The sequence below is a fragment of the Kogia breviceps genome, chromosome 3, assembly GCF_026419965.1.
Source record: "Kogia breviceps isolate mKogBre1 chromosome 3, mKogBre1 haplotype 1, whole genome shotgun sequence".
Lineage (NCBI taxonomy): Eukaryota > Metazoa > Chordata > Mammalia > Artiodactyla > Physeteridae > Kogia > Kogia breviceps.
In genome coordinates this window covers 42,170,731-42,192,907 of record NC_081312.1, presented here as the reverse complement: position 1 = coordinate 42,192,907, position 22,177 = coordinate 42,170,731, and the positions used below count along the sequence as shown (strand labels likewise).

General features: G+C 39.2%; 1 protein-coding gene and 1 non-coding gene across 7 annotated transcripts in view; one reads left to right on the top strand and one right to left on the bottom strand.

Moving 5' to 3' along the window:
• Window positions 1–22,177, top strand: part of DAAM1 (dishevelled associated activator of morphogenesis 1) — a 175,795-nt gene that overhangs the window by 11,970 nt on the left and 141,648 nt on the right. The window lies entirely within an intron of this gene.
• Window positions 1,748–1,854, bottom strand: LOC131754089 (U6 spliceosomal RNA). Its single transcript, XR_009335135.1, has one exon. It is a non-coding gene; the product is annotated as a U6 spliceosomal RNA (small nuclear RNA).

Below are 22,177 nucleotides of genomic sequence, written 5' to 3'. Positions count from 1 at the left end.
GTAGAAGCCTTCACACTATAAAAAGCACTCAGGTATATAATCTTGCCTGTAAAGCTAACCGTGTGTGTTGGACAAAGAATATTTCATTTATAAGGGATTATGTAGCTCAAGGTTTCTCAAATTTGGATTCATGATTCTTTGAGAAATACTGCATTAAATGTTAAGTTGCTGAATGTTCAGCTACTCACTTGGTGCCACTGGGATCATAAACTCGTGTAGAGGTAGACTTTGAGGGACTATTCGGGTATAAGGTGCTTTTCCAGACATATTAGTTTTATTGCTGCATAATGAATTACCACAAATTTAACGGCTTAAAACACCACCAGGTCAGAAGTCTGGGCATGCTGTGGCTAGGTTCTCTGCTCAGGGTCTCACCAGGGTAAAACTCACGGGCCAGCCAAGGCTGCAGTTCTCATCTGGGGTTCAGAGGATTCCTCCAAGCTCTCTGGTTGTTGGCAGAATTTATTTCCTTGTGACTATAGGACTGAATACTCCTAGCTGTTGGCCAGAGACTGCTTTTAGCTCCTAGGGGCAACCTACATTTTATGCCACATGGCCTACACTGGAAGTTCAAACGAGGATGTTTGGTTTCTTCTAGGATGTTTAGTTTCTTCTTCTAGGTGTCTTCTTCAATCAGCCAGGGAAGTGGGTGATTTTAAGGTCTCACCTGATTTGGTCAGGCCCACCCAAGATAATCTCCCTTTGACTGTATAATATGACATAATCACAAGAGTGATAGCTCATCATGTTCATAGGTTCCACTCACCCTCAAAAGGTTATGGGGCATCATTTAAAGTTCTGCCTTTCATACCAGATAACAGAAATGCTAATATACTGCTGATGATTATTAAGGTGAAAAATCCAAAATCCCAAAATGGATGATACTTCACAAGTATGCTTCAGGACCCCCTCTGTCTTTTTAAGATACCCCCCCTCAGATTTATTGCTCTCCATTCCTGCTTTTAAGTAGAGTGAAAATGAAGATTAAAAAAAATTTGTTATTAAAAGTTCCTACACACAAACACATAGAATGACTAATATAGCTAATATGAGAATCCTCCATATACCCACAGCTTCACCAGTTATCAGTTCATGACTAATCTTTCGTTTCTACTGCCAACTACTTTCCATCAACTCTGGGCTTATTAAGTAAATTCAAGACATTTTATAATCTCATCTGTAAATATTTTAGTATTTAGTTTATGTCCAAAAAAATCAGGACTCTCTTTAAAAACATAACTGAAATGCTATTATACCTAAAATAATTTGTATTATTTCTTTTTTTTTTACAAGTAATAAATTTTATTAGAAGTTGAGTATCAGTTAATTAGCATGCAGCTATATAACTTACTATAAACCCACTACAATTCAAACATTGTAGCATTACTACATGAATGAACACATATACAAATTGAACAGAAAAGAATATCCACAAATAGTTCTAAGTATGTCTGGGAAGTTTGATTGTGATAAAGTGAAGTTATAATCTTTAAAATTGATGCCTAGGGCTTCCCTGGTGGCGAGGTGGTTGAGAATCCGCCTGCCGATGCAGGGGACACGGGTTCGTGCCCTGGTCTGGGAAGATCCCACATGCCGCGGAGTGGCTGGGCCCGTGAGCCGTGGCCGCTGAGCCTGTGCGTCCGGAGCCTGTGCCCCGCAACGGGAGAGGCCACAACAGTGAGAGGTCCGTGTAGCACAAAAACCAAAGAAAAAAAAAATTGATGCCTAGAAAACTGCACACCCATTTAAAAATATGGAACGCCTCACGAACTTGCATGTTATCCTTGTGCAGGGGCCATGCTAATCTTCTCTGTATCGTTCCAATTTTAGTATATGTGCTGCCAAAGCGAGCACTGTATTCTTTAAAATTACGAAGCATTTCATCAATTTTCAAATTTACTGTTGATTTTTTAAAAAGTGTTCAACTGAGAATTCCAATAAGGTTCATACACTGAAATTTTTTTTAAATGTCCCTTAAGCCTCTTTAAATCCCATGTAGTATTTTTCCTTTCAACTTACTTGTGAAAAGAACTGGATTATTTGTCCTGTAACATTTCCTGCAGTCCTGTCATCATGGTACAATATCTCTGTTTCCCCTTTTTCCTTTAAATTAGTTAAGATGAAAGTAATTGATGCCATGGACCTATCTGGTCACTAGAGGTAGAAAAGCTTATTTAGTAAACAGAATGTGTAGATATAGTTTACTAGATACATGTGTGTATAGATGTTTAGAGATATATTTGGGAGTAGAGCAAGTATGTTAGGTTTTTCAGATTACTATAATTGAGAGCAGTCTAAGTGTTATATACTTAAAGTGAGTGAATTAGTGCAGTTTAAATTCTTGTGAAAAATATACCATATACAGATTCATTAAGTGATACTTGGATTTGTTTAGTCCTTCAGCCTAAGTGTTTTTGTTAAATAGAGTTTTAGCTTCCATAAAAGGAAAAAAAAATTTTTTTTTTTGAGGAGGAAGGTATTTCAGTGTGAGTTTTGGAAAATAACCAGATTTTTAAATTGTGAAGATCATGAAATCACTGCTTTTCTTTAATAGGACTTTGCTAGTTATTTCATATATGTAGGCTCTCCAAAGACAAGTCCTTTGGCCTCAAAGAAGGTGATGTATATTTTAAATCCTAACCATTGGAATATTCTATTTAAAAAAATGTAACAGTATTGTTTTAAGAGAACAATTTTATAAGACTGCCATTGAAGGAAAGTAGAAGAGGCTGTCTAGTTTAAATTTTATTTTGGAGGAAAAACAGTATTTGGTTGAGAAAAGTAAAAGCATAATTAAGAGCATAACTTAGAATGGGGCTTACAAAATTTTTCTGTAAAGGGCCAGATAGTAAATACTTTAGGCTTTGTAGGCCATGCTGACCCTGTCAACTATTCAACTCTATCATTGTAGGAAAAGCAGCCACAGACAATATGTAAACAAATGGGTGTGGCAAGTTGGGAAGAACTGACATCTTGACAATATTGAGTCTTATCCATGAACATGGAGTATCTCTCCATTTATTTAATTCGTCTCTCATTTCATTCACTAGAGTTTTATAGTTTCCCCATATAGATTTTGTACATTTTTTGTACATGAATACCTAAGTATTTCATTTTGGCGATGCTAATGTAAATAGTGTTGTTTTAAATTTCACTTTCCACTCATTCGTTGTTGTTATATAGGAAAGCAATTTACTTTTATTATTAACCTTATATCTTGCAGACTTTTTTGTAGATAGTTTTTATCAAGTTGAGAAAGTTTTCCTCTATCCCTCATTCACTGCAAGTTTTTATCATGAATGAGTGTTGAATTTTGTCAAATACTTTTCCTGCATCTATTGATATTATGTGATTTGCTTACCTGGGATAAATCTCACTTCCTTTTGGTGTATAATTCTTTATACATATTGGATTCAGTCTGGTAATATTTTGTTGAGGATTTTTGCTTTTATGTTCATGAGCAATATTGGTCTGTAGTTATCTTTTTTTTAATATCTTTGGTTTTGCTATTAGTGTAATGCTGGTCTCATAAAAAGAGTTAGGAAGTATTCCCTCTGCTTATATCCTCTGAAAGAGATTGTAGAGAATTGGTATAATTTTTTCCTTAAATATTTGGTAGAATTTACAAGTGAACCCATCTGAGCCTGGTGCTTTCTGTTTTAGAAGGTTATTAATTATTAAACTCTCTGGTTTGGTTAGTCTTATGGCCTGTAATGCGGAAACTGATCTGTTTGTAGATAGTTGATGTTAAGAGAATAATTTTCAAAGAGTTTAAAAAGTAAGATTCTCACAATTATAAAATAAACATGTCAACAATTTTTATTTAACTTATTAATTAGTGAAGGAATCAGTAAACTGTCAAGACCAGTTCAAAGGAGAATTTGAAGAGCATATATATGTATGTCTGTCTGTTCATCAATCCATCCAAACAGCCACAATCAGAAATGCTGGAATAAATTTGCTAGTGGATACAAAACTGATTAATATCCTAAAGGGTGATACAATGTAATATTTTCTTTTATACATTTACGTACATCAATTTTATCTCTGCCAGACAAAATCCATTTGCTTCCTTATAGATAAAAGCCATTACATTGCTGTGTGTTTTTTTACAAGTTGATTCCTACCCCTACAGAGTTGTGAAATAGTCTGGCCCAGCACATTCTCAAACTTTTCCATTTCAGGACATCTTGACCCTATTAAATATTGAAGACTCGAATGAAATTTGTTTAATATACAAATCATATTGGAAATCAGAATTGAAATACTATTTATTTATTGCTTCCAACTTTTGGCTATTGTTAATAATGCTGCTATGAACATGGGTGTGCAAATATCACTTTGAGACCATGTTTCAATTTTTTTGGATATATACCCAGAGGTGTGGGATATACCCAGGATACCCAGGGCCTGAATAAGATACCCAGGGCCTGAATAATATGGTAGTTCTAACTGTCTTCCCTAGCAGCTCTACCATTTTACATTCCCACCAACAAAAGTGCACATCCTTGCAATATTTATTTTATGTTTTGTTTTTTTTTTTTGAATCGCCATCCTAATGGGTGTGAGGTTATTAAAATTTTCAATAAACTTCTTAGATGACAGCATTTATTTCCATTTTATGTGCAAGTATAGGGTAATCATTTTCCTAATGTTTTCTCATTAAAAACTATCATGAACATTTTTTTTCTTTTTCAGATTATTTTCTTAGGATATATTTCTTAAAAATGAAATAAATGGGTCAAAAGGTATATAATTTTAAAGTTTTTTATTAAGTACCGCCAAATTGTCCTCAAGAAAAGTTTTGCTGGTTGATGTTGAATCAGGATATTAAAATGTCTTTAATTTCATGTCTATGCTGTGAATATCATTATCTTACAATTATCTGATTCAACAACTGACAAATGCTATCACATTGTATTTTAATTTGTATTTTTAAAATTTGTTAAACAGAACTTTTTTTCTCTAAGCCATTTGTATTTTTCCTTTCTCAAATGGTCTATTTGCCCATTTATCTATTTAAATCCCAGTGTTTTGAAGAGATCATAAAAGAGATTACTTAGCAATGCAAATATGAAGCCACCAGGACTTTTCACAAATGTATAAATAATCTTGGAACCCCTTAGCAGAAAACTTAGGAGATCTCAAGGCGCATTTTAAAGTGACCTGAAGTATTTCTCTGTGATTAACTGTCTCTGGCTACAGATTTGCATAGTTAATTATGTTAACAAGCCCTTTCCTCGTCTGAAGGGAAACCTTAGGTCAGCTCCTGCCATTTTGTGGCCAATTTGCATTTCCTGGAGTTTGGCTCAGTGGTTTCTTACTGTAAGTGGTTTTTCTGCTGATAGTGAGGCCAATACAGAAGGCTTTTCTGAAGGCAGAGAGAACAAGGGAGATGATATGTAGTTTTTCCATTGGACTGAAGATGTTTGGAAGAATAGGAGATAGAACAATGAAATAATCCAAATATTATGAGGAGGGAGGCAGAAGTTTACATTAGAATGGTTTATGCGATTAAAGAAATGTTATACCCAGTTCTTTTTGTTTATATATGGTGTCGCAAAACAGATACTCAGCTGCTTAGCTAAAGTATTTAAGGCATTGCCTATACAGTACCTAATATTACAATAATGCTGTACTCATCACAGTCTGATTGTCTTCATGTCGATATATCATAAATCAATATTGTGGGAATGTGGCTTTTCTCCTACATTTAAGCACTTTAGGTTTGTTTTAATTTAAACAGAAAAAAAAATTCTCTTCCAAGAATTGAGAGAGAGGTTCGTGTTTTGAAACTAATTTTAGATAGTTATGGTAACCCGTGACAGAACATAATGCTATGTTTCCCAGCACATCCCAGCACATTTTAGAGAAGACCACCTATTCAGAATTATTATGGTTCTGTTGACATATTTTTTCCTGGAACTCTGCTTTGAGGCACTGTGGCTGTCCATCTTTGTTCAAGAAGTAACAAACAAACAAAATGCACAACACATTCTATGGAGCTTTCTGGTAAGACAAGTGTTGGCAGGTAGTCCCTGTGTGTTTGTTTCGGAAACATGGTTTGACCCAGTGGTGTAGAGGTTATTATGGAAGGATTCTCTGGAGTAAGGACCAAGATCTAGGGGAGAAGGTCACTTTTGCATTCTCCTCCTTGAAACATCAATTCATGACTTCCTAGCCTAGAAAAGGATATTTCTCCCGAGCTCATTAGTTAGTTCCTAGGTACCATTCAGATCATAAGTGGTTTGATTCATTATAAATTGACTGATGGAACAGAATTTCCAAGAGTACCAAAGCCTAAGTAAAGAATCAGACACTTCACTTGCACATTCTGTGGACAAATGACACCTCTAATGTAAAATGGACTATGAGATGTTCTGTCTTAATTTTCTATCATGTTTTATTGATTTGCAATGGTAACATCTTGTGAAATATCTTTAATATGAAACAGAATAGAGTTTATAAAATCTTTTATTCTGTGGCTGATAAAATCCTAGGCTAAAATTATTCAAACATACTTTTCTATCAATAGTTAATGTTTAAAAATATAGGGCTTCCGTGGTGGTGCAGTGGTTAAGAATCCACCTGCCAATGCAGGGAACACGGGTTTGAACCCTGGTCTGGGAAGATCCCACATGCCCCAGAGCAACTAAGCCTGTGCGCCACAACTACTGAGCCTGCGCTCTAGAGCCCGCAAGCCACAACTACTGAGCCCGAGTGCTACAACTACTGAAGCCTGCATGCCTAGGGCCTGTGCTCTGCAACAAGAGAAGCCACCCAATGAGAAGCCAGCGCACGTCAACGAAGAGTAGCCCCCACTAGCTGCAACTAGAGAAAGCCCACGTGTAGCAACAAAGACCCAACGTAGCCAAAAATAAAAATAAATAAATTTATTTAAAAATATATATTTATAAGACTGCTCTGTCATTTTCTGATTCAGCCATTCCCTGTTAATTCTTTTTATAAAAGTTTTGGGTGGGGGCTTCCCTGGTGGTGCAGTGGTTGAGAATCTGCCTGCCAATGCAGGGGACACGGGTTCGAGCCCTGGTCTGGGAAGATCCCACATGCCGTGGAGCAACTAGGCCCGTGAGCCACACCTACTGAGCCTGCGTGTCTGGAGCTTGTGCTCCGCAAGAAGAGAGGCCGCGATAGTGAGAGGCCTGCACATTGCGATGAAGAATGGCCCCTACTTGCTGCAACTAGAGAAAGCCCTCTCACAGAAACGAAGACCCAACACAACCAAAAATAAATAATAAATAAATAATAATTTTTTAAAAAAGTTTTGGGTGGACTATATGATTGATGGACTCACATTTTGTAACTTTCTTTATGTAGGTTTTATTTTTTAAAGGGGCTGGTCCTAAATGGGTAAAGCTTTGATAGTTTGTAAGATATAACATCATTAATTCTCAACTGTTATTTGGTTTGTGTTTACTGAGATTTTCAAATGTATTATTGATCTTGTTCTTTTGAAGAAACAGTTTTAATACCTAGGCTTAAAAGTGACAAAGTATATGTCCATACTATAGAAATAATGCTATAATTTATTTAGTACAATCATCTAGTTGAGAGGCGTGAACTTTTTTGAAGTGAGAATTTTTTAAAGTAATATCAGATAGAAAGCCTTCAAATTATCAGTTGTCCCAAGAAGAACTAATACAAGTAATTAAGTCAAAGTTTCAAACCGTATAATATGGCTCACATTGTAGAAAACTCTCCAGCGGGGAAATGCGGATTCTTTAGCCTGCTATCTACTGTGTCATTTTGGCCCACAGTTTCTTGGGTTTCAATTTCCTCACATATAAAATGTGAGGTTTGGATTAGCTCACCAGTTCTGTGACAGTTTTGTCTCTAGTGGCTTTTAAAGGGGTGTAACATTCACTGTCTGAGTTGACCCTAAGAGTTCTGCATCAGAAGTCAGGATGACTCCTTTTTAGATCTGGCAAAATTACTGGAACGAGTAATTTGCCTAGTAATAAGTTTAGTGTAATGACAGAATTGGAGTTATAACTTGGGTCTCCACTACCATCACATCCTAGATGATTATCTGACACAGTCCTGGATGTCAGATACACATGTCCCTTCCCCTACCTCCTATCCCTCCACAGTCATGGCAGACAGTGTTTATCTAATGCTTATCTAATGTGACATTTCTTTCCTACCCAGCCTGGACATGGCTTCAGAATCCATCTCAAAGCAACATTCCAGTAGCCACAGCTAACAGACAAGGAATTCTAACTAGTTTGACATTGTAGATAGTAGAGTCATTAAAATATAAAAGGCCACTCTAAGTTTTTTTTAAGGAAGTTTACTTATATTGTTTAATTCAAGTGGAATATTGTTGCCTTCTTTTTAGCAGTGGTTCCCAATGTGATGGTTCCTTTTTAATTTAAAAAAAATTATAGATTCCGTATTATAGATGACCGTGAATTCAGTAACACTTTCAATGAATTTCAGTTTTATTACTCACAGTATAAAAATTCATTTGGAGAAGTGGACATACATACATATGAAACATTTACATGCTTATGAATGAAAGACTCTTGTAATACTTCCAGCCCCCTCCCCCCTCCCCCACCCCATCCCCAATCCATAGCCACCAAGAGTCAAGTATTAGAAATCATTATTCTATATTACTTTGTCTTTTTTTTCTTGGTTTTAGTTTAAGTAGGATTGAATTTTTGTTTTAAGGGACCTCATCCGTGGTTTCCATTCTGTGTGCTGTGGAGTCCCAATTCCAGGAGGTGCCTCAAGGGGAGCCCCCCTTGCCCCACAGCCCTTCCAGCTTTAACCAGCCTGTCTACTTCATACTCTTCTATATACTGCAGTTCTCCATGAGCTTTCATTTAGATAAAGGGTTTGACAGATTTTTAAAATTGAAAACCACCGATAATCCTACCTGCCCATTTTTTACAGTGTTTCAAGGTTACCCTATTAACACTGGAGCCGAGATAAGGACCATTATTATGCAACTTGCAGGCCACTCTTCATCCCCTTACCTGAGCTGCTATTCATAGGACAGTGGAGGATGTAAGCTGATACCACCACCAGCTCTGAGTTCAGCAGATACTTATATGGAAAGAAAAATTGTTCACATTGTAATACCAGGGAACTCAAATCTATTTCCACCCTTGAATAAAAGGTTATATGGTGTACATATTTGTAAATATTTGTCTTGTTTGGGTGTGGGCTTCTTTTACTGTTTGGGGTGGGTGGACGGATGGTGAGGCTTTTTTTTTTTTTTTAACTTAATTTTATTTTAAAACAGTAACGAGTGATGCATTGGGCAGAAGACAGTTTCCTTTGTCTTCTTCCTGTGCTGTGCAGTGCCTTCTCCCCACGCTGTGTTTGTGGCATGCTTTACCTTGTCCTGATTTTAACCATTGTCTAGGCAGAATCTCTGGTCTCTTTCCTAGATTTTGCTGTCTATCAGAGGACAACCTTGGGGCTCATTTCTCTGCATTGGTCACCTATTATCATTATTAAATCAACATGCCATCAAGATATCAGCCAAATATGATACTTAACATACCTGGTCTGGGCTACCTTTTTTTTTTGCCTGGGATGTTAGTCTGAAGCCAAATGTCCCTCTAAAGCTCAGTGTGATTTTAGGACTTGCTTACTTGCTTACCTCAGCTTACCTTATACATTTGAGGCTGTAGGTGATCCAGAATAGCTGGAATAAGTGTCTGGTGACAGTTTGCAGAGGGTGCTGTGTTGATCCCAGAACCATGCCTGGGTGTGGGGTTTTAAGTGTTTCCGTTCAGATTCTTCTGGGTTGGCTACTCCCACAGACCCTTGACAGACTGCTTGCTTCCTTGCCTTCCTCGGGAAGGTCATCTCCTGAACAGAGGTGCTTTTCTGGTAACTGTGGCAAAGCCAGCCATTTCACTTCAGTCAACAGTTTCAACCTGCTCCTTTCCCATATGTTTTAACAGGCCTGATGCTGAGAAACTGAAGTGACTTTCTCTGGACCAGTTCACTTTTTACTTAAAGTAGAAGTGTCCAGAATTAGGGAATAAAAGGAAGAAAGAAAAAAACCTGTCACAGTCTTACGTTGGAAAACTGAAACTATCTGTTGTCTTTTTTTTTTTTTTTTAATTTTGGTTTCCGCTCTGATTTTTTTAAATTAATTAATTAATTTTTGGCTGCATTGGGTCTTCATTGCTGCACGTGGGCTTTTCTCTAGTTGCGGTGAGCGGGGGCTACTCTTAATTGCAGTGCGCGGGCTTCTCATTGTGGTGGCTTCTCTTGTTGCAGAGCACGGGCTCTAGGCACACGGGCTTCAGTACTTGTGGCACGTGGGCTCAGTAGTTGTGCCTTGCGGGCTGTAGAGTGCAGGCTCAGTAGTTGTGGCGCACAGGCTTAGTTGCTCCGCGGCATGTGGGATCTTCCCTGACCAGGGCTTGAACCTGTGTCTCTTGCATTAGCAGGTGGATTCTTAAACTGCACTACCAGGGAAGCCCTATCTGTTGTCTTTAACAGGAGATATTTCCCTCTCATCCGTCAGCCCTTTAACAAGTCTGTTTTCTTTTAGAATAAGTTAGGATGGCTTACTGCAAGTTCATTGTCCGACTAAGGGAAGACTGTATGAGAGCTTTAGTTACCATGGCTCATCACCAATGCACTAGAGGCTCACCAGATTCCCTTGGGGGGGGGGCGGTCGGGGAGAGCGTGGTGAGTAACATGATGAGTTTGAAGGGCCCTCAAAGTATATACAAAGTTAATGTGCTTTGGTGGAAATGGTTCATTAATCTTAACTTCATTTTCTTCTCAAGGCAAACTGGGATCTCGGAGGTGTTAAAATGTCCACCAATCATATCTGTGTCACTAGAATTACTGATTAATTTGCTGTAATCACATCTAGAGTGACTGCTGTTTCAGGTAAAAAGAGTAGGAATGTAACCTGAAGGATTATTATCCAGAAACTGTTTCTTAAAGGCATCCCTAGAAATCTGTAGTCTAGTTAACTGTAATGAGTCAATATCGATTTCCTGGGTTTGATAATGTATCATAGTTATATAAGATTTTACCAATGGGGGAAGCAGGAGACTTTTCTCTACTTCTTTTTTTGTTTCCAATTTCTTGTGCGTCTAAGGTTATGGCAAGATTGAAAAGTTAAAAGAAAAATACCCTGAGAAGAATTACCATTCCAGGTGAGACACTTCACTTCAGATCTGTTATCTTTCGTTCGTTCCTTCCTTCCTTCCCTTCCTTCCCTCCCTCCTTCTTTCCTTAGCTTTACTGGGATATATTTCACATATATAAATCACCTATTTTAGAGTACAGTTAATTGGTTTTTGTCACAGTTCATTGTTTATCCACAGAGTTGTGTAACCATCACCACAGTCTAATCCTAGAACATTTTCACCTCTCCAGAAAGGAATTCCATAGGGGTTAGCAGTCATCTGTGTACCTTTCCTTCCCCCACCCCCATCTTCATCCCAGGCAACCATTAATCTGCTTTCTGTCTGTATGGATTGGCCTCTTCTGGACGTTTAGTATAAATGGGGTCATAAAATATGTGGTCTTGTGTGACTGGCTTCTTTCATTTAGTATAATGTTTTCAAGACTTCATCCATGTCATAGCATGTATCAGGACTTAATTCTTTTTTATTGCCCAATAATATTCCATTTTATGGATACACCACATTTGTATATTCATGGGCATTTAGGCTATTTCCCTTCTGTGGTTATTATGAACAATGCTTCTGTCAGCATTCATTTATAAGTTTTTGTGTGAACATATGTTTTCAGTTCTCTTGGGTCAATACCTAAATATGAAATTGCTAGGTCATACGGAGACTCTATGCTTAACATTTTGAGGAACTGCCAGACTGTTTTCCAAAGGGGCTGTACCATTTTATATTCCTACCGGCAGTGAACGAAGGCTCCAGTTTTCCACAGCACAGGTGTTTCTTAAACACTTTGTTTTTGTTGTGTTTACTAAATGTTTCCTCTTGTCTTGGTGGGTGTAAGAGTAGGGAGCTGAATGGTAACTTTGGAGGAAATGAAACAAATGAAAATGAAATAAATTATTTTCAGATAGGCTGAATGTAATTCTGGAAGCCTTTCAGCCCCTAGCCTATAAACCTTGCTGTTTGACTGGATATGACATTACCAGGAATTTTACTGTCCTGCTTTTATTCTCCCTGAAGAGAGAAAAGAAATATGTCTTTTCCTCAGCTAGACATGGAAGGTTCAAACAAACATAAAGGACCCCTGAATTATTAACAGTTCCATGGGAACATGTAGTTGGTCTATGCCCAGACTAGTTTCTCCAAAATCATTCTCTTGGTGCTTCCTCTGTGCTGTTCTTCACCAGAGTGTAACACAAGGGCTGAATCAAGGTTTGTTGAGTTGGTATTTGGAAAAGAAGCGATGACTGGATGCTGGTCAGCTGGCTCGGGCTGTTGGCAGGCCTTCCCCGGACCGGGATTTCTGCAGGCCACAGCCTCTCAGTTGTTACAGGCCTGCACCAGGCAGTGGTGTTTGCATTTGCCCTGTCCGAGCTAAGGGTAACAAGACCTTTCATAATCCACCAGGGCAGTGAGCAAGGCAAGTCCAGAGATCTTGAAAATGGCCCAAGACACCAGCCAAAGACAAGATCTCAGCTCCTTTGCACTGTCTGGCCGACGTCGGGAGTAGGCAGGGGAGGGAACAAGCAATGTCGGTTCTTAGTTCTGGTATGTAAATCTGAGAACTCCCACTGTCTTGGTTACTTTTGGTCATATATTGGCAGTAAGCAATCAGATTATTTTGCCTGCTGAAACCAAACTGTAACAAAGACTCGCCTCTTATGACCACCTTTCTCAGGTTCCCCCCCACCTTTTTTTTTTTTCCAGAAAAGGTTATATTTTTTTAATTCAAGTAACTGCAAAGCTAGAAGCTAGAGGGGGGCCCCAGGCTGGGACAAATAATGGCTACCCCCCTCCCCTGCCGTTTATCTTCTTGCAGAGCAGAACTTTATGAATGATGATTGCAAGGGTAATTCCCTACAGATTTTCATTAACACACTCATTGTGTGCCTCTGTCACTCTCCTTCTGGGTGGGGCTCACTACACACAGGTAGTGTCTAGAAGGTGAGTGTTTGTCCCTAGGGCCTCTCCACGCCTGTTTTAGCTGGCAGTCTCCTCCTTGAGCACTCTCGAGCCATACCTCCTTTGACTTCCCAGAGTCCCTCCCTGAAATGCCTTGCCCAAATCAGAAGACCCCATGTTCCTTTCTCCTCTCCATTAAAAACTGTCCATCTCAGGCACATTCTTCCAACATCCTGTATTACCTCTGTCAAATCAGTATCTTGCTTCCATTAAAATGATCTTGGGGGTATGAATGTATATGTGTAAGTGTGGGTATGTGGTTTTTGGACAGCTGTCTATTTATTACACCCATGCAAATGTCTACCCATTTTATTAAGCCTATATGTCATAGATTAGGCAAAAAAAAATTTTTAAGTACATCCATTTCAGGGGTCAATTTCACATCTCCATGAAGCATTAGAATACTTTAATGTTAGAGTAACAGTTGATGTATTTTCTGTTGGCTAGCCCATTGTGTAATTTCTGTAGTAATTAATGTATCTGGCTTAATGACTTCAATTGGAGCTATAAAAAATTGAGTTTATATACAATACATATATATTCTTTTGACTTGTTTTTGGCCCAGTCAATGCTTTGACTGGATTCAGAGTTTATAATGCCTTCCCAAATTCCCCCAGATAGGAGTTTCCAGCAGTTAAAATTTTTTTTAAAACAGATCTTTGATATACATTAGTTCATCTGACATTGTGTTTGACTTGGTCTTGGGAGAGAGAGAAGTGTCTAAAAAAAGGCTGCCTCTCATGCAGGTAGGGGGTGGAAAACTGGCTCTTCCTAATCTGTGTATGTGCCTTTTTTTTTTTTTTTTTACTGACCACAGTGGACCCAGAGAGGCAGCCTGTGTGACATGCCAGGCGTCAGGACCAGCTCCCTGGGAATGTGTTTGACCGATTTCTAAGGCAGTAGGGATTGATCAACCATCAGTCACCATAGCACTTCATACAGCTACCTTCATCTTCAGTAGTGCGAGTGGATTTATCTGCATTACAGCTTATCCACAGAACATCGTCCTTTTATCTCTCTGTGACATTTTCACCTTTGATGGGCTTCTGACTGTATCAGTGTGGCTTATAGCTGTAGTTATGAGTGGAAGTCTGAGATCCGATTCTTCTAAATAAACATGTCCTGTGCTGTCCAGTAAAGTAGTGACCAGCTGTATGTGGCTATTGATAAGCAGGTGTGAAACATAACAAAAGAACAAAGAATGAGTGATCCTTCACGAAGGAGAAAATGTAAAGCCACTTCTGTAAGAAGAACTGAAAGTGCCCTTGCTTGTCCCAGAAGACAGCATAGAACAAGGACCAGGAGGCTCCCACAGCATGCCGGCGGTCTCCCCAGGGGCTTATGCCACGAACTGGCTAAGTGCTATGGAGTAAGTTTTTCCAGCCTGCAAAAAAGATCATTTAAAAGAAAAAACCGAAAACAAAACAAAACACCAAACTCCCACAACCTCACCTACAAAGTTTCTGAAGTTAGGCTGGTGATAGGGGTGGTAGTGGAATATGTTAAGTTCCTCTTCAGCATTACACACTTGGCCTAAGTTTGTAGAGAAATTTAGTAATAATTTTGATGTAGGCACCATCGCTACCAAATGCCAACCTTAAAAAGAACACATTTACAGTAGCCACATTTCAGACCCTCGTTAGCCGCATGTGGCTAGTGACTACTCTGTTGGACATTGCAGAGGTAAAATATGTCCATTGTCACAGAAGGTTGGCTGTTGGCTTCTTTTTAGTCCACAGTAAGTTTGTATGCAGACTATTATATAATACTCTTTCCTCCAAGAGTAAAACTCAGACTGAAGTCTAGGAAATTGGAATTTCTGCTTGCCAGAACTGGTTCTTAGATCTACCTAAGACTTAGTGCCAATGTCTTTTATATGTTTGTGAACATATAAACATATAAGGTTTGGTTTGACCATGAACTTGGCTGTCATGCATTCTGATTCATCCTGTCCTTACTCCCTCTGGCTTCTTGTTCTCAGGATCCTGCCTTTCTAGTATTCCTTTGGTGCCCACTCCTTTGCCTCAGGGACTGTGGTACTGCATTTAGCCATGCCTTTATTCATTCTTAACTATGGTCTAACATCTTGCTCCAAATGTGTACACTTAGCTTGTCTGGGTGTTAGGCATAGATTGTGTTTGGATCCAAGAGTGGTTCCTGCTATGGATTTTCCAGAATAACATCCATTGCCAATCACTGAACCACAAGGAAAAGTATTGTCTTCACTCAATTTCTTGATTTTAAGCATTTGACCAAAGTTTCAATGCCTCTCCTCCTGAGATTTTGCTTTACCAGAAGCTTCTGGCAGGAGATAGAATGATCTGAGGAAGAGATTCGTGGAAGTCAGAGAATCAGTGTCTCTCTCCTTTAAATGTTATGGAACATAACTAAATTGTAAGCTCTTGAAAGGCAAAAGCAATATATTTTACTTTATCACCTATATTTAACCTGAAGTAGTTAACCTATAGTACTTAAACTATAATTGGCTGATTGATTAACTCTAGAGCAGACGTGCTCAATGTGGTTTTTTGTTTGTTTTAATTTTTGTTAACATTTAAAGGTGCTAAAATTGAATATTCTCTATTGAAAATAAGCTTGCCTTGTTTTGAACAATGAACTAGTTTATTACATGGTTTCCTCTTGAACCACACTCATTATTGCCTCCAACAATACTTACTATGAATCTGTTAGTGATAATTAATAGCTCTCTTGACGAAGCCAAAAATGAATGTGGTTAGTGAGGCAACACTGATGAAACAATGTTTTTTCCTCTAACACAAAATAGGACTTGGGCTCCGTTCTTTGCCTTTTGCTTCCTCCCTGCACCTTATTCCACAGATTTGTATAGCCCCATTTATTCCATTACGCAGTGAGGACCCCTGGAACTAAATAGAATACGGCTCTAGGATTCTGGATGCAGTAGAATGCTGGGTGTGTTGGGCAGATATCTTGATCTGAGCCTATCCTTGGGTCAGTTTTGCCACCACTAGCTCTGAGTCTGGGGAGTTTTGCTCTAATTTCCCTTTTGATAAAATAAGTATTATGGGCTTCCCTGGTGGCACAGTGGTTGAGAGTCCGCCTGCCTATGCGGGGGACACGGGTTCGTGCCCCTGTCCGGGAAGATCCCACATGCTGCGGAGCGGCTGGGCCCGTGAGCCATGACCGCTGAGTCTGCGCGTCCGGAGCCTGTGCTCCGCAACGGGAGAGGCCACAACAGTGAGAGACCCGCGTACCGCAAAAAAAAATAAAATAAAATAAATGAGTATTATGATGCCTGGCTTCCCTGTCTACTTAGAGGGGGGTTGTGAAGATCAAAGGAGAAAGAGTACATGGAATCATTTTGCACAGTACTATAAAATGTAAGATCTTACTACTAAAAGAGTAATACACAGTAATACATATGTATCTGTGCATTGATATTTATACTCATTGAACCCTCTTGTTTATGTGTTAAGAAACTCAAGCCTTAATGACGTTGGGGCAACTAAGAACAACTGCAAGGAATCTAATGGAATATATTATTTATTTATTTATTTATTTGCATTTGAAAGGTCAACTTGGTACCTCTTATTATTTTCAAGTAGTTTGAGAATGGAGTGCACGACATTTTCCTGTGGAATCCATTTGGTGGTAGACTGTTCCCTGGAACATTCAACTAAGTAGAGGGGGATTGAACTGATGTCTATTTCCTTGTGTGCTGTTCTCTGGGCTGACTTGGTTTGCACCTCTGTAAGATCACAGAGAAGGCACCAAGTAGCACCAAAGTGGCTATTTCTCTCTTCTTTTCCTTTTAGTTGATGCATCAGAATTATTTTGATTGCAAGCAAAAGAAATTAAACTTAAGCCAAAAAAAAAAAGAATTTGCCAGAAGAATATGGGGTAGCCCTAATGAAAGCTAGAAGGCACAGGCAGCTCTGGAGATTTAGAATTCCAGGGAGAAAGTCTACTTGGCCTATTTTAGGTCTTTGCTCAGCATTGGCACATTTTTGGCAGGATTGGAGGGGTGGGGACAAGACACCAAGAGTGTTAAGTAGCAAGGGTGGGTCATTCCCTATAAAATCGGTATGCTAGACCGATAGGCAAAAATAACAGTAGATTTCAGCAGGTTCTCAGTTCTCTGAAATTAGGGGGCAACTTAACATGCTCTCTCCATGTATCTGCCAGCCTGGGTTAAACCTCCCTTCCCTTTTTATTAACAAGAGAAGCAGAAGTTGAGAAAGATTAAAGAGGGAAGGATCTTCACTGCTGGGCACCACAGTGCACACCCAGGACTATGGAATGGGTGGTCCTTACCTCTCCAAAGGCAGGCACTCTTATATAGTGCAGTGGGATTCTTTGGTACTCCATTATTTTTTTTTTTTCTTTTTTGCTTTACCATTCTAGTTATATAATTTTAAATAGTGGGGAGAAAAGAAGTAAGGCTGTTACCTCAACTGGGGGCAGCACGGAGCATAGAAGAACCTGGTTCTAGTAGATACCCTTTAAATATTTTTTGAAGAAGTGCTGGAATTACAACATATTTTGGCCTTTCTTACCATATTCTTCTTCTTCTTCTTCTTTTTTTAATCTTAAGAGACGGAAAACACCCTACCAGTGATACTGAAATCTTTTAAATTTGTGGCATGATAGGATAATGTAATTACAGTGTCGACATTCTGTCATCCTCTATTCATCATTCTTTATGGAAAAAAAATAATTACAGTGGTTCTCACTGACACAATTCCAAGGAGCTAATGGTTTCCCATGACATAAGTTGGATATTAAGATATTTTACCTATAGATAATATCAGCCTCTCATAGAATGTAGAAATGACATTCTTGCCCGGCATCGTTCTTTGTCCCCCTCCCCTTCCCCCCACTTAGAAGAGAAAACTAAAGGAAGGAGAAATTGCATTTTTACTATTGGTTGAAAATGGTTTAGAGCATCACTCGATTTGATGATATCTGGAAATTCACTTAACTCAAACTGTTTTGTCTTCCCACACATTCTGAACGGATGCTAAAAGGGAAATAACTCTGTAGAAGCAGAAGGGTTATTTTTAGATTGCACTCCTATATTTGGGCTTCATTACTCAAATTTTTTTCCCTAGGGCCAGGGTCATATTTATGTGGACTGTGCTTGATGGCTTTTCCTTATTCTTCTCTTTGCCCAGAACCACCTGGAAGCCAGCTCGCACTATACACATCAGTCTATAATCTGAATAAGCCATGTGTCTTCCTTGCCTACCTCTTCCTTCCACCGTTCCCCCAAATGTTGCAGATCAAAAGGTTACTTGTTTCAGATTTACCTCTGGTTTCAAGTAATTTATTTCTCCAGTGACCCTCCCTTGGTCGAAGGAATGCTCGCCATTTTTCCCCCCCGAGTTCTCAAACACCTTAATTTTCAACTGATTTTTTTAAAGTTATATGATATTTAGAAAATGTTAGAGAAGTAGTCTAATGAATTCCTTTTTTATGAGGATTTGACTGAATATTTGTAGCTCTGATTAGCCAGCAAGTATTGAAACTAAGAAGCTTAGTTTAGTGGGCTGATTTGGAAGATGTCCTCTGTGGGTGTTTCCTCTGTGTGTGTCATTTTGCACAATGTTACACATCAGCAGTGGAAGGTATTGATTTAGCATGTTTGCCAAAGACACTCCTGGTTTTCACTGAGCAGGGGATGCTTTTTGTAGTTTGGTTTCCATTACCTTTGGAGGAGATCTTCCTGACAGGAGTGTATCATTTAGCGTTTGTTTTTTTTCTGTTGAGTTTGATTTAGAAATTCACCTCACATGGTTCTTAAAGAGAGATAAAACCAAGATTTAAAATATACAAATAAGATTAAAAGGAAGACCCAGATTTACTTGTAATTTGTCCTGGCCCTTTGTATATTCATTCTACTCTCAATTTTGAAGTAAATACAGTTGAAATATTTCTCCATTCATTTACTGTGTAACAGGCGGTCAACAGTGTAATCCTAAGTTCTAACAACTTGGTAAAAGTAAATAGGTTGTATAAAACCTGCGAAATTCAAAGGAAGGAGGCTTCCCCCACCCTGTGGGTCGGCTTCTGTTCTTAGCAAGCTCTCAGAGGCTCTTCGGGGAAGCCATGGCTCTGGACGGTGTTTCCATCCTGATGGGTGGCCAGGGCTATTTTCCTGCCTATAAATAGTTCACTGGGTTGCAATGAATGCCAAATAAGTTTCTCCCCACAAAACCCGTTTTAAGAGTAGAATGTTTGAAATAATGGAACAGTGATAGCACTGTCTGCTTAACCGGTGTAAACCTTACTTGATTGTAAATTCAAGGCCTGTCATTAGCTCTCTTTCCCTTACAAATGGAATTTCAGCTGTGATGCAGACGAAGCAAACCACATGACAAGTCCATTGTTTCTCTATGAAACAGTGGGTATCTGGGTGAGCCTTTTGCCGATTCCTTACAAATAGGTCCCCACAGGTGGCCATAGTGGAACTTGACTCACAGAGCCTTTACCAACTGGAAGTGTGACTAGGGTAGCATAGAGACTGATGTAACTGGAAGCAAACATTGCAGCTGAGCAAGCAGGGCAATGGTGTGATGGTGGTGATGATGCTGGTGTGGTGGACAGGGACACTTAGAGGCGTTTTCTTACAAACGGGGGTCCCCTTATCCAGGGAGGCGGTAATGTTCCACAGGATACCATCGGGCCTCTTCCTGGTCCTGGGTTTCTTTCTATCCAAGCAAATTAAACACTTAAAAAACAAAAAGGATATTAATTAAATTGACCATTTGAATTTAAGAAACATTGTTCCATGGCACGTGGGACTCCTTTCATCATCCTGTTGTCAGAATTAAAAGTTTTCTCTGTTGAACAACTGTATACTTGCTGTCAGCATGTCTTTTGCTGCTTACAGTGATGTAGAGGTTAAGACGGATTAAATTCAAATGTTTTAGCAGGTGGGTAATGTAACTTAGCATGGGAAGGAAAGCAGTTATTCATTTTGCATATTAAACACACAAGAATATTCATTTCCACTCATCTCCCATTTTCCTTCAGACTTGTGGCACACTGTCGTCTGTTTTCCCACTTTTGATAGAAATGCAAGTGCAGGAATTATTTTACCATCCTCCCAGTTAAGTGCAAGTGATAATGATGAAAAATGGCAACTGACTCCTGGCCTTGGTGTTTGAGAAAGAGTAGGGAGTGGCGGGACCTTGGCAAACTTGTGCATCAAATTGCTGCTGCTTGGGAATGAAAGTCCTATGTTAATATAATGCCCAACTATTTGACAATTAATAAAACCACAGTTTTAAAAATAAATTTATTTAATTTACTTGATTTTTGGCTGCATTGGGTCTTCATTGCTGGACGCGAGCTTTTCTCTGGTTGTGGCGAGCTGGGGCTACTCTTCGTTGTGGTGCACAGGCTTCTCATTGCAGTGGCTTCTCTTGTTGTAGAGCACAGGCTCTAGGCGTGCAGGCTTCAGTAGTTGTGGCTCTCGGGCTCTAGAGCGCAGGCTCAGTAGTTGTGGCACATGGGCTTAGTTGCTCTGCAGCATGTGGGATCTTCCCTGACCAGGGCTCGAACCCGTGTCGCCTGCATTGGCAGGTGGATTCTTAACACCTGCGCCACCAGGGAAGCCCCAAACTACATTTAGAAACATTATTTTTTAAAGAGGCTGTTTGGTCTAATGATTAAGAGTTTGGCTCTGTAGCCAGATAGCCAGGGTTCAAATCTCAGCTGTGCCATTTATTAGCTGTGTGACCTTGGACAGTTACATTTAAGCCTTGAGCCCCAGATCCTCACTGAAAAATAATGCCAAAGATAAAAACCTCGTTTTATGGTTAGAACTTGATAAGAAAGTCCATTAGAAGAACTCAGTGCCTGACCTGTATATGGTAGTTAAGTGCTTAACAAACACCAGCTGCTACTATATGATTAGTCAACACTGAGTGGGTCTACAAAAGTGTTTAAATGAACCACCAATATGCAACTTGTGTTTAAGAGCACAGACTTTGGAGCCAGCCATGTACTCGCTGAGTATCTTTGGGCAATTTATGTGACCCTTCTGAGCCTTTGTTTTTAATCAGTTGTAAGTGTGGCACAGTAGTACCAACTTCCGGGCTTAATGAAGGTTCATTGAGGTAAGGCATGTGAAGTGATTGGCGCATTTGATAAATATACTATTTATTGAGCACTTGGTAAAGTCTTCACCAGCCTGAGGGTTAGTATTGTTTTATCCCACTTTACAGGGGAGGAAACTGATTACAAGTTAATTCCTTTGGGAAGTTGTGCACTGGCTTTTCTTCAGCAGTGCCTCTGGAAGGTTCACGCTCCTGCATACTTTTTCCCATTGTTCTTCCATAGCCTGTTCAGCTGTGCTCATGAGCATCCATACCTGTCACCTCAGAGCGTTCAGCATAAGGAAAGCTTATTCTGCAGATCTGTGCCTTGTCACGTCTTAGGAAAGGCAGTTGAATGTCATATCGCTAGAATATTTCATAACTACTCATTCTTCATAAATTTACATTGTTCACTCAGAGTCATGGTTTTATCAGAGCACCTCTGACTTGGCCTTTCTTCTGAATGCTCTTGATTTCTTTTATTCTTGGATCTAAAAGTAGAAAGTTGTCTTTTCAGATTCGTAAATTGTCTGAAAAATTGGAGGGAAAAGGGCATTGACAAAGGAGACTGATTGGGTAGCTGTTCACCAACAATATTGAAGCTCTCTACCCTTGAAACAGCCCTCCATTTAGTTTGGAGATGGTAGACCAAGCCATATGGTACATCTTTACAGGCTTTCGAGGAATACTGCGTTTTGTCCAAACCAGCTAACTGCTTTGAAAGATTTCTGTTGGGACATGTGCACAGCTGGTATGCAGAGGTGAAGAGGAAGCAGAACTCACTTCTTCCAATGAATAGCTTGGTAGACTTAGGAAAATAGGCTTAATTATGCTTATAGTGGGAAATTCCCTTTCTTAAAAAAAAAAAAAAGTCCCATTTGAAATGACAAAATGGTCTTTACAAGGAGGAAGACAGTCAGTTTTTTTTCAGGGAGTGGGTCATCATTTCCTTAGCAGAAACTCTCTAACAAAGTGTTCTTTCTTGAGCTTCTA